This window comes from Zea mays, chromosome 4 (genome assembly GCF_902167145.1).
Source record: "Zea mays cultivar B73 chromosome 4, Zm-B73-REFERENCE-NAM-5.0, whole genome shotgun sequence".
Classification (NCBI taxonomy): Eukaryota; Viridiplantae; Streptophyta; class Magnoliopsida; order Poales; family Poaceae; genus Zea; species Zea mays.
Window position 1 is genome coordinate 248,666,302 of NC_050099.1, and position 11,993 is coordinate 248,678,294.

Consider the following 11,993-nt stretch of genomic DNA (forward strand, 5'->3'; position numbering starts at 1 on the left):
GGATTGGAATCTTGCACACATGCAAACGGAAAGCATAATGTCCGGTCGAGATGCACATAAATAGAGTAATGAACCTATCATCGACCGGTATACCTTTTGATCCACGGACTTACCTCCCGTGTCGAGGTCGAGATGCCCATTTGTTCCCATGGGAGTCTTGATGGGCTTGGCATCCTTCATTCCAAACTTGGTTAGAATGTCTTGAGTATACTTCGTTTGGCTAATGAAGGTGCCCTCTTGGAGTTGCTTCACTTGAAATCCTAAGAAATACTTCAACTCCCCCATCATAGACATCTCGAATTTTTGTGTCATGATCCTACTAAATTCTTCACATGTAGATTTGTTAGTAGATCCAAATATAATATCATCAACATAGATTTGGCATACAAACAAATCATTGTCAAGAGTTTTAGTAAATAAAGTAGGATCGGCCTTGCCGACTTTGAAGCCATTAGCTATAAGGAAATCTCTTAGGCATTCATACCATGCTCTTGGGGCTTGCTTGAGCCCATAAAGCGCCTTAGAGAGCCTATAAACATGGTTAGGGTACTCACTGTCTTCAAAGTCGGGAGGTTGCTCAACATAGACCTCTTCCTTGATTGGTCCATTTAGGAAGGCACTCTTCACGTCCATTTGATAAAGCTTGAAGCCATGGTAAGTAGCTGTCGGGGACCATAATTAGGGGTACCCTCAAGACGCCTAATTCTCAGCTGGTAACCCCCATCAGCATAAAGCTGCAGAGGCCTGATGGGTGCGATTAAGTCAGGGGTCAGTCCGTACGAGCGACTCGATCACGCCTCGCCCGAGCCTAGCCTCGGGCAAGGGCAGCCGACCCCGAGGGGTTTCCGTCTCGCCCGAGGCCCCCCTTTTTTAACGGCGGACACATCTCCGGCTCGCTCGAGGCCTTGCCTTCACTAAGAAGCAACCCTGACTAAATCGCCGCACCAACCGACCAAGTTGCAGGAGCATTTAACGCGAAGGCCCTGCCGAAGGCACCATAAGAAACTCCGCTCCGCCCGACCCAGGGCTCGGACTCGGGCTAAGCCCCGGAAGACGGCGAACTCCGCTCCGCCCGACCCAGGGCTCGGACTCGGGCTAAGCCCCGGAAGACGGCGAACTCCGCTCCGCCCGACCCAGGGCTTGGACTCGGGCTAAGCCCCGGAAGACGGCGAACTCCGCTCCGCCCGACCCAGGGCTCGGACTCGGGCTAAGCCCCGGAAGACGGCGAACTCCGCTCCGCCCGACCCAGGGCTCGGACTCGGGATAAGCCCAGGAAGACGGCGAACTCCGCTCCGCCCGACCCAGGGCTCGGAATCGATCTAAGCCCCGGAAGACGGCGAACTCCGCTCCGCCCGACCCAGGGCTCGGACTCGGGCTAAGCCCCGGAAGACGACGAACTCCGCTCCGCCCGACCCAGGGCTCGGACTTGGGCTAAGCCCCAGAAGACGACGAACTCCGCTTCGCCCGACCCCAGGGCTCGGACTCCGCCCTGGCCTCTGCCGAACGACCTTCGCCTCGCCCGACCCAGGAGCTCGGGCTCGGGCTCGGGCTCGGCCACGGAAGACAGACTCGACCTCGGCTTCGGAGGAGCCACCACGTCGCCCGACCTAGGGCACAGGCCCACCACGTCAACAGGAAGCGCCATCATCACCCTACCCCGAGCCGACTCGGGCCGCAGAGAACAAGACCGGTGTCCCATCTGGCCAGCTCCGCCAGATAGGCAATGATGGCGCCCCGCTAGCCCTGTGACGACGGCGGCTCTCAGCTCCCTTACGGAAGCAGGGGGACGTCAGCAAGGATTCAACCGCTCCGACAGCTGTCCCTCCACCAGGCTCCGTTGCTCCTCCGACAGCCACGACATCACGCCAGCTGGGTGCCAAGATCTCTCCGGCTGCCACATTGGCATGTACTTAGGGCGCTAGCTCTCCCTCCGCTAGACACGTAGCACTCTGCTACACCCCCATTGTACACCTGGATCCTCTCCTTACGCCTATAAAAGGAAGGACCAGGGCCCTCTTAGAGGAGGTTGGTCGCGCGGGGACGAGGACGGGGCAGGCGCTCTCTTGGGGCCGCTCGCTTCCCTCACCCGCGTGGACGCTTGTAACCCCCTACTGCAAGCGCACCCGACCTGGGCGCGGGACGAACACGAAGGCCGCGGGATTTCCACCTCTCTCACGCCCGTCTCCGGCCGCCTCGCTTCCCCCCTTCGCGCTCGCCCACGCGCTCGACCCATCTGGGCTGGGGCACGCGGCACACTCACTCGTCGGCTCAGGGACCCCCCGGTCTCGAAACGCCGATAGTTGGCGCGCCAGGTAGGGGCCTGCTGCGTGTTGACGAACAGCTTCCCGTCAAGCTCCAGATGGGCAGTCTCCAACAACCTCTCCAACCCGGGACGGTGCTCCATTTCGGGAGTCTCGAGTTCATGTCCCTCGACGGCAGCTACGACATGATACTCCTTCCACCGCCGCGCGACAACGACAATGGCGGTCGACAACCCGCCCGCCGGCGGCGAAATCGACGACATCTTCTCCGCGTGGTGGAAGAACGACATTCGAGCTCGCTTCGTCCTCTCCCCCGCCAACGGAGGAGGAGGCGGGGCAACCAAGGCCAGGCGGGAGGCCGCGCTTCGTCGGGCATCGACCTCGCGTTTGAGACGAAGGCGAGCGTCGTCCCCCCGCGACACGCCAATCCCGAGCAAGTGGACGACGCCAGCACGCTCGCGGAAAGCTTGCAGGACGTCGCCCCTCGTACCTAGGACGACGACGCGATCAGCCAACGTGACTACGTCGCTCCTCGTCGACCAAAAGGTACTGACTGATTCCCATCCTACATCATTTCGACTCGGCCTCAACCCGCCTAGCGACCACGCTTTGGCAGGCGCTCTCGTTGAGGCGAGTGCAACCCCTCTGGGGTTTCGTATGCGGTCGCCTTGGGACCGATTGATGGACGTCTCGACCTACGGGCCCTCTGGGTCCGAGGAAGATGACGATCCCAGCATCTGCTGGGATTTCTCTAGATTTGGCAGCCCCAGTGCCATGCGGGACTTTATGGCCGCATGTGACTACTGCCTCTCCGACTGTTCCGACGGTAGCCGCAGCCTTGACGACAAGGACTGCGGCCCAAGCCGCGAATGTTTCCACGTCGAGCTAGGGGATCCCTCCGAAGACAACCGTCTCGGCATGCCGGAGGACGGTGATCTCCCTAGGCCGGCGCCTCGCGCCGACATCCCGCGGGAGCTAGCTGTGGTCCCCGTTCCGGCGGGGGGTCACGACCCACAGCTCGAGCAAGTCCGCGGGGCGCAGGCCAGGCTCGACGAGGGAGCAGGAGCGCTTGAGCCGATCCGCCGGGACGTCGGGCAGGTATGGGCGGGCCAACCTCCGATCGGAGAAATACGTCACCTGCCCCAGGGTCTCCAGCGCCACGTCGCCGATGTCGTCAGGGTCAGGCCACCACCTGCATCCAGCGGGGTCGGTCAGAACCTGGCCGCAGCGGCGATGCTCCTCCGCACGATGCCGGAGCCATCCACCACCGAGGGTCGGCGAATCCAGGGAGAGCTTAAAAATCTCCTGGAAGACGCCGCGGTCCGACGGGCCGAGAGCACTGCCTCCCGAAGGCAAGCGTACCCCTCGGAACCTCATGCCGCGACTTCCCGATTCACGCGGGAAGCCTCGGTCTACACCGGGCGCACGCGCAACACCGCGCCTGCGGCCCCGGGCCACCTCGGCAATGAGCACCATCGTCGCGACCATCGGGCTCACCTCGACGAAAGGGTGCGCCGAGGCTACCACCCCAGGCGAGGGGGACGCTACGACAGCGGGGAGGATCAGAGTCCCTCGCCCGAACCACCCGGTCCGCAGGTCTTCAGTCGGGCCATCCGACGGGCGCCGTTCCCGACCCGGTTCCGACCCCCGACTACTATCACAAAGTACTCGGGGGAAACGAGGCCGGAATTGTGGCTCGCGGACTACCGCCTGGCCTGCCAACTGGGTGGAACAGATGACGACAACCTCATCATCCGCAACCTCCCCCTGTTCCTCTCCGACACCGCTCGCGCCTGGTTGGAGCACCTGCCTCCGGGGCAGATCTCCAACTGGGATGACCTGGTCCAAGCCTTTGCCGGTAATTTTCAGGGCACGTATGTGCGCCCTGGGAATTCCTGGGACCTCCGAAGCTGCCGACAGCAGCCGGGAGAGTCTCTTCGGGACTACATCCGGCGATTCTCGAAGCAGCGCACCGAGCTGCCCAACATCACCGATTCAGATGTCATCGGCGCGTTCCTTGCCGGCACCACCTGCCGCGACCTGGTGAGCAAGTTGGGTCGCAAGACCCCCACCAGGGTGAGCGAGCTGATGGACATCGCCACCAAGTTCGCCTCCGGCCAGGAGGCGGTCGAGGCCATCTTCCGAAAAGACAAGCAGCCCCAGGGCCGCCCGACGGAAGATGCTCCCGAGGCGTCTACTCCGCGCGGCGCCAAGAAGAAAGGCAAGAAGAAGTCGCAAGCGAAACGCGACGCCGCCGACGCGGACCTTGTCGCCGCCGCCGAGTACAAGAACCCTCGGAAGCCCCCCGGAGGTGCCAACCTCTTCGACAAGATGCTCAAAGAGCCGTGCCCCTATCATCAGGGGCCCGTCAAGCACACCCTCGAGGAGTGCATCATGCTTCGGCGCCACTTCCACAGGGCCGGGCCACCCGCGGAGGGTGGCAGGGCCCGCAACGACGACAAAAGGGAAGATCACCAAGCAGGAGAATTCCCCGAGGTCCGCGACTGCTTCATGATCTATGGAGGGCATGCGACGAACGCCTCGGCTCGGCATCGCAAGCAAGAGCGCCGGGAGGTCTGCTCGGTGAATGTGGCGGCGCCAGTCTACCTAGACTGGTCCGACAAGCCCATCACCTTCGACCAAGCTGACCACCCCGACTACGTGCCGAGCCCGGGGAAATACCCGCTCGTCGTCGACCCCATCATCGGCGACGTCAGGCTCACTAAGGTCCTGATGGATGGGGGCAGCTGCCTCAACATCATCTACGCCGAGACCCTCAGGCTCCTGCGCATCGATCTGTCCTCCGTCCGTGCGGGTGCTGCGCCCTTCCACGGGATCGTTCCTGGGAAGCGCGTCCAGCCCCTCGGACGGCTCGACCTTCCCGTCTGCTTCGGAACACCCTCTAACTTCCGAAGGGAGTTTTTGACGTTCGAGGTGGTCGGGTTCCGAGGAACCTACCACGCGGTATTGGGGAGGCCATGTTACGCGAAGTTCATGGCCGTCCCCAACTACACCTACCTGAAGCTCAAGATGCCGGGCCCCAACGGGGTCATCACCGTCGGCCCCACGTACAAACACGCGTTCGAATGCGACGTGGAGTGCGTGGAGTATGCCGAGGCCCTCGCCGAGTCCGAGGCCCTCATTGCCGACATGGAAACCCTCTCCAAAGGGGTGCCAGACGTGAAGCGACATGCCGGCAACTTCGAGCCAGCAGAGACGGTTAAGGTCGTCCCTCTCGACCCTAGTGGCGACACCTCCAAGCAGATCCGGATCGGTTCCGGGCTCGACCCCAAATAGGAAGCAGTGCTCGTCGACTTCCTCCGCGCAAACGCCGACATCTTTGCGTGGAGTCCCTCGGACATGCCCGGCATACCGAGGGATGTCGCCGAGCACTCGCCGGATATTCGAGCAGGAGCCCGACCTGTCAAATGGCCTCTGCACGGATGACACCCGGGGGCTGCGCACGCCCCCGAGAAAGGCCGCTTGTCATCGTCGACGTTCTGGAACCCGGAACACACAAGCCGGCCGGCGATCAAGGCGGGGTCTACAGCAACGCTTGGAACGACCGACAGCTACGTCGCTTCTACCCTTAAGACGTTTTCAAGCTGTTCATACACCTCGCTCCCGCGCAAGTCTCAGTCATCAAGGAAGGGCCGGCCTCGCCTCGACAGAGCCCGACCCTCCCTTGGGGGCTAAAAAGGAGGAACCCCTCTGCGTCGAGATTGGGTGCACTTCTCCGCATCAAAAAAATTTTCGATCCAAAAGGGGCTTTTGCGTTCTCCCGGCTATGTCAGAAGCAGAGTCCCGAGGGGCGAACGTGGGTACATGTAAGTGGCGAGGCCGACTGAGCCAAGGAACCCCTATGCCTCCGAGTTGGGGGTACCTCACTCATCACCTGCCACGAAAAATGACCTAACTCGGGAAGCCACCCTATTATTGACAAGCTAGGCCGGACACGCAAATTGAAAGAGAGGAGAGTACGACTTCATGCAGGAAAAACAAAGTGTTCAGGCCTCGGCGGCCGTGGTAAGACGCACATCCAACAAAAACTTTTCCAACAAAGAGCTAGGCGCCGCCTTGGGAAGGAGCCGCGCCCTCAGTTCCGTCCCCGCCGTCGGTAAGGTCCATCTCAGCTTCCGGAGACGGTGCAGGAGGAAGGATCTCCGCCTCGAAGGTGGCCGCCAGCACCGCGCTCGGACCTGCGGCGACCGCGTCGAGCCGCTGGATTTCCACCAGGGCAGCTTCGTCTTCGTCAGGAAGACAATACCCCTCGCTAACCCGCTCCAGATCCACAACGTAATGGGAAGCGAGCACGGCGAAGGCCCGTCTGACACCGTGGTATAGCGCCTCGCGGACTCTGCCGCGTGCGTAATCACCCAAGGCTTGAAGGCGGCTTTGAGGGGAGCTTCCTGAAGGGACATCGCCAGAGCCGAGGTTCTGATAAACGTCCGAGACGGCCTCGGACATGGCCGCGAGGTCAGCCTCCCTCTGCTCGGTAGCTCCAGCAAGCGCCTCGGCGAGCGCCTTGGCGGACTCGTCAAGGGCGGACTCGAGCTCTGCGAATGACCGGAAGAAAGACCTCAAGCACAAGCAGAAGAAACAGACAAGAACAAGAACCAGGGACGGCCAAGGCGTACCTCCGGCTCGGGCACGCTGCTCCGAGGTCGCGGCTTGGGCTGCGGCTAGGTCGGCCGCAAGGGTCTCAGCCCGGCTTTCGGCCTCGGCAGCCCGGCCCCGAGATTGGTCCCGCTCCTCGACGACCTGGACAAACTCCGACCGCTGCCGTTGCGCCTCCGCGCGCGCTGCTGCCGCCTCGGCTCTTAGGTCGGCGCAGAGCAACTGGAGGTCCGCTATCTTGGCATCCTGCTGAGAGAGGCGCGCGGTAGCCCCGGCGAGCGAGGTCCTCAGGGATCGCAGCGAGCCCCAGACACCGACCTCGCGGCGAATGAACGACGACTTGGCGGCGCTCCGATCCGTCAGATCCTGGGGGAGGGAGACGGGGCGTCACGACGAACGCCTCGCTCACAGAAAGGAAAAGGTATGCCTGAAACCGTTACCTGGAGGATTTTGGGGACGTCCCTGCAGAGAACCTCCAGCGACGACCGGAGCGACCCCACCGTCGCTTCAGCACGCTCGTAGAGCTCATCCCAGGACTGGTCCTCCTGTTCATCGTCGAGAACGAAGACAGGGTCCGAGGCCTCGCGGGTCCGGAATCGGAGCAACTAGCGCCGGGCCTCGGGGCTCCGGCGCACAGCGACGAGGCTGCCGCCCGGCTGGACGGATTGCGCGTCCACGCCCGCCTTTTCCGAGACACTGGGTGCCGACGCGTCAGCTATCCCGACGCTGGCAGCAACCGGCCGCTCTCCGACGGGGACGACGGCGACTTCGGTGGCGGCAGGCGACAGCATGGCCGGCACGACAAGCGGGCTCGGGACCACGTCGGCGCCAGCCGTCTCCCCTATCACGATGGCCGCCTCAGCAGAAGAGCCCGCCTCGGGAGCCTGCTCCCCAGAGGCAGGCGACGCCCGAGCCCCCTGCGGTGAAACGCCCTGCGAAAGGGTCGGCTGAACGACAAGGCCCGGGGCGGCGCTGGCCGCACAGACCGACGCCTTAAGGGCCTTCCGGGGTGCCAGGTCGGTCTGGCCATGGCTTCGCTTGCTGAATAAAAAAAAAGGGGAAATTCATGGCCAAGATCTGTGAATAGGAAGCCAAGACGAAGACTTTCCGAGGTACTTACCCGCTCCGGGCCATGATCCACCGCGCCTGAGGGGAGGTTTCTTGGATCCCGGCTCCTGAAACAGCCGCCGAGGTCCGCTTCACCGGCAACTTCGGCGCCGCCCTTGCTTCGGACGCTCGGGGAGCAGATGGCCCGGGCACGGCCGCGACGACTTGAGGGTCACTCCCATGCGCTGCCGGTACAAGCGACGGCCCCTGGGGAGCAGACGCCCCGACCTGGCCCTCCGGAGCCACCTCGGCTCCTCCAGCCGAGGGGTCAGGTGATCTCTCGGGCCGCCCCCGTGCCTCGGGCCGGGACCCCGACGCCCCGACTCCGGGAACTGACGGTGTCGGCCCGCTCGGGGGCTGGCTCGACGGCTCCTGACCGCACCACAAGCCGGGGCTGAGGCCGAGACGGGCGGCCATGTCGTCCTCCTCCTCATCATCGTCGTCATCATCGTCGTCGGGTGTCTCCGGCGACGGCTCCCTTGGGAGTCCTTCCCTCTCCTGCTGGCGACGGCGCTTCTCCAAGGCGTCCCGAACCCACCTCCGCTCGCGGGCCCGGGCCTTCTCCGCGTCCTTCTTCTTCTTCTTCTCCTCCGCGGCGACCCGCCGCGCTGCCCGGTCCACCGCGTCCTCCGGGACCCGTGGCAGGGAGGGCTTGTGCCACCCCACCTCCTAAAGAAGGGGGGGAGAAGCCCAATCGTAAGAACCAGGAGCAACCCGATGTATGAAGAAGGAAGAAGCAAACACTCACCAGAGTTACACACCCCTGGTCGGGGCGCATCCGAAGCTGGGAGAAGGCGTGGGAGTCCGGCTTCCCCATCGCGGCCGACACCCGCCACTGGAGGGCGTCGGAGGGAAGAGGATCAGGGGACATTCGTGACCCCTCCCAGTCAGCCTCCGGGGTCATCTCCCAAAGCGGCAGCCGCCGCTCCGCCAAGGGAAGCACCCTCCGACGGTGGATAGCGGCGACCACTCCCGCAGCGGTGAGTCCCCCCTCCCGCAACGCCTTCAGGGCCTGGAGAAGGGGTTCGAGATTCTTCTGTCTCTCATGTGGGGTCCCGTGACGCCATGCGTCGGAGGCGGCGGTGACTACCCGCTGGGAGAACGGCGGGAGCAACTCACCTTCATTCCGGAGGTAGAACCACCGGCGCTGCCACCCCTTGTTCGAGGACGCGAGGACGGCAGGGATGTACTGCGACGCCCGCGACTGCCTCAACAGGAGGGTGCAGCCGCCGGCCCGCACCGCCGCACGGACCTTCCTCTCCCCCGTCGGCAAGGCAAAAAGCTCGACGAAGAAGAGATGAGTCCACAAATCCCAATGAGGGGCGATCCCCAAGTACCCTTCGCACACCGCTACGAAGATAGCGGCCTGCGAAATGGAGTTGGGGGTGAGGTTATGCAACTCCACCCCATAGTGGAACAGGATGGCCCGCATAAAGCGGCCCGTCGGCACACCAAATCCCCGCTCGTGGAAGGAGATGAAGCTCACGACGTACCCCGGCGGGGGGGATGGAGCGACTCCGCCCATGGGAGGAATCCATTCTGGCCGCTGCTCGTCGGTGAGAGGGCGAAGCAAACCCTCGCCGACCAGCTCCTCCAAATCGCTCGCCGTCACCGTGGAAAAGGGCCACGGGTCGCGCGGGGAGATTATGGTCACCCGATCAGCCATCACCAAAACGGAAGGGGTGGCGGCGCAAGGGGCAGGAAGGGCGTTTTTTCCTCTTCTCTTGCTAAGGCTTCTCGGGTTGCGAAAGCCTAAAGGGAGAGGCAGGAAGCGGAGCAAAGAACCGTCACCGGACCCTCTCCGGGGTATATAAAGACCAAGGCAAAGACGGTTCCAACGTTCCGTCCGGACCGGACGCGGGATTCAAAAAACGTGAAGCGAAACGGCCGTTCCTCGAACGGCTCGCGCACGCGCAGCGGCTGCCCCGCCAACTACTCGCCCCGTCGCATTAACTCCGCGGCTGGACAGGCGGCGCTTCTGGTAGGCGCAGCGGGCGACGCTTCGCCTTCGCCGAAACAACCGCACCAAAAAAGGTACGCCGCGTAGTTCGGTTTCGTATCCTTTTCCCTTTTTTCCTCTTTCTCTATCTCTTGCAACAGGGACCGGGAAAGGGGGATACCCCGAAAGGGATCCTTCCCCGTGAAGGAACCAGGCTCCGAGCCCCCCCTACTGATCAGAGGTTCGAAGGCTGGCCCTCCGCGGGGTTCAAAAGTCGCCTCAGATCGCGTGGGCCCTACACCCACTACTGGTCAAAGGTTCGAAGGCCGGCCCCCCGAAGGGCTCCACGGCCGCCTCAGGCTACTCGGGCTCCGTGCCCATTACTGATCAAGGGTTCGAAGGCTGGCCCCCGAAGGGTTCACAGTCGCCTCAGACGCCGAGCGAGGGATGACCAGGGGTACGTTCGATACATAACCAAGGCTCGGGCTGCGCTCCCGAGGTACCCTAGGACATTTCCGAGACCAGCGGGAGCGATCTTGTAACGGAATCCCATCGGAGGGAGGCATCGAGCCCTCGGACCCCGTCGCCAGGGGACCGGGTCCGGCAGATCACCTGCAGGTACTTTTGGGCGTGCCTCTGGGCCCCTAGCCGACCCCCAACGAACGGGGCACGGACGTCCACTCGGATTACCCGCTTGCAGCTCACCGGAGACACCATGTTCGATGCCCATCGAGGGTAACATGGCGCTCTCCCCCCCTCCTCCTTGCGGAAAGGCGACGTAGGGGCGTATGTAAAAAAGCCGAGTCTGTCCCTGATCGCCCTCTCGCCCTGTGCAGAGGCTCGGGGGCTGCTCTCGCAAACCCGGCTCCGGCCAAACCGTTGACAGCGTCAACATACCAGCCCGAGAACTTGGACCCCGACCGTGCACCCGGGCTACGGCCTGCTCGCATGAGGGAACAACCAGACCAGCCGAAGCATTACGCAAGGCATTAAGACCTCGAAGGAGTGAAACCACTCCTCCGAGGCCTCGGGGGCTACACCCGGCGGGTGCGCTCGCGCGCACCCACCGGAACAAAATGCAACCGAGAAAGGCTGGTCCCCTTGCAAAAAAGTGCGACGAAAGCCTCCAAGCGAGTGCTAACACTCCCTTCGAGGCTCGGGGGCTACTGTCGGGGACCATAATTAGGGGTACCCTCAAGACGCCTAATTCTCAGCTGGTAACCCCCATCAGCATAAAGCTGCAGAGGCCTGATGGGTGCGATTAAGTCAGGGGTCAGTCCGTACGAGCGACTCGATCACGCCTCGCCCGAGCCTAGCCTCGGGCAAGGGCAGCCGACCCCGAGGGGTTTCCGTCTCGCCCGAGGCCCCCCTTTTTTAACGGCGAACACATCTCCGGCTCGCCCGAGGCCTTGCCTTCACTAAGAAGCAACCCTGACTAAATCGCCGCACCAATCGATGTAATACTCAAAATTGTTTACAAGGAATAAATAGTGATTTCCCTATTGTATGTGCCATAATTGCATCATAAAAAGAGCATACCAAAAAAAAATTATGAGGGATTAATTAAAACAAATGATACTAAAATAAAATAAAGTGCATCATGTTGGAGTTTATATGTTTGTGCATTAAATAAAAATAATAATAATATAAAAATAACTAGAAATTGAATTAAGCCCTAAATTAAACCTAGGGTTTTTGAAAATGAGAAGAAGAGAAATGATATAAAAATATAAATAATATAATTGTATTTCCAAAACTTGTATTTTAATTTCTCAATATGATTTGAGAATAAATTTGACACAAATTTGAATTTAAAAATTCGAATTCAAATTGGAATTGGAAATAGAAAATAAAAATCAAATGAAAAGAAAATAAATCAAAAAGGGAAAGGAGAATAAAAGAAAAGGAATAAAACCCTAACTGGGCCGACTATCTCCATTTCGGCCCAGCTCCACACTCCCCCTCTGCGCAGCCCGGGCGGGAACGTGATTGCGCTGTGAGCCACTGACCGGTGGGTCCCACGTACAGTCTCACCGTTTCACGCGCGCGCACACAGGTGCTCGCTGCCT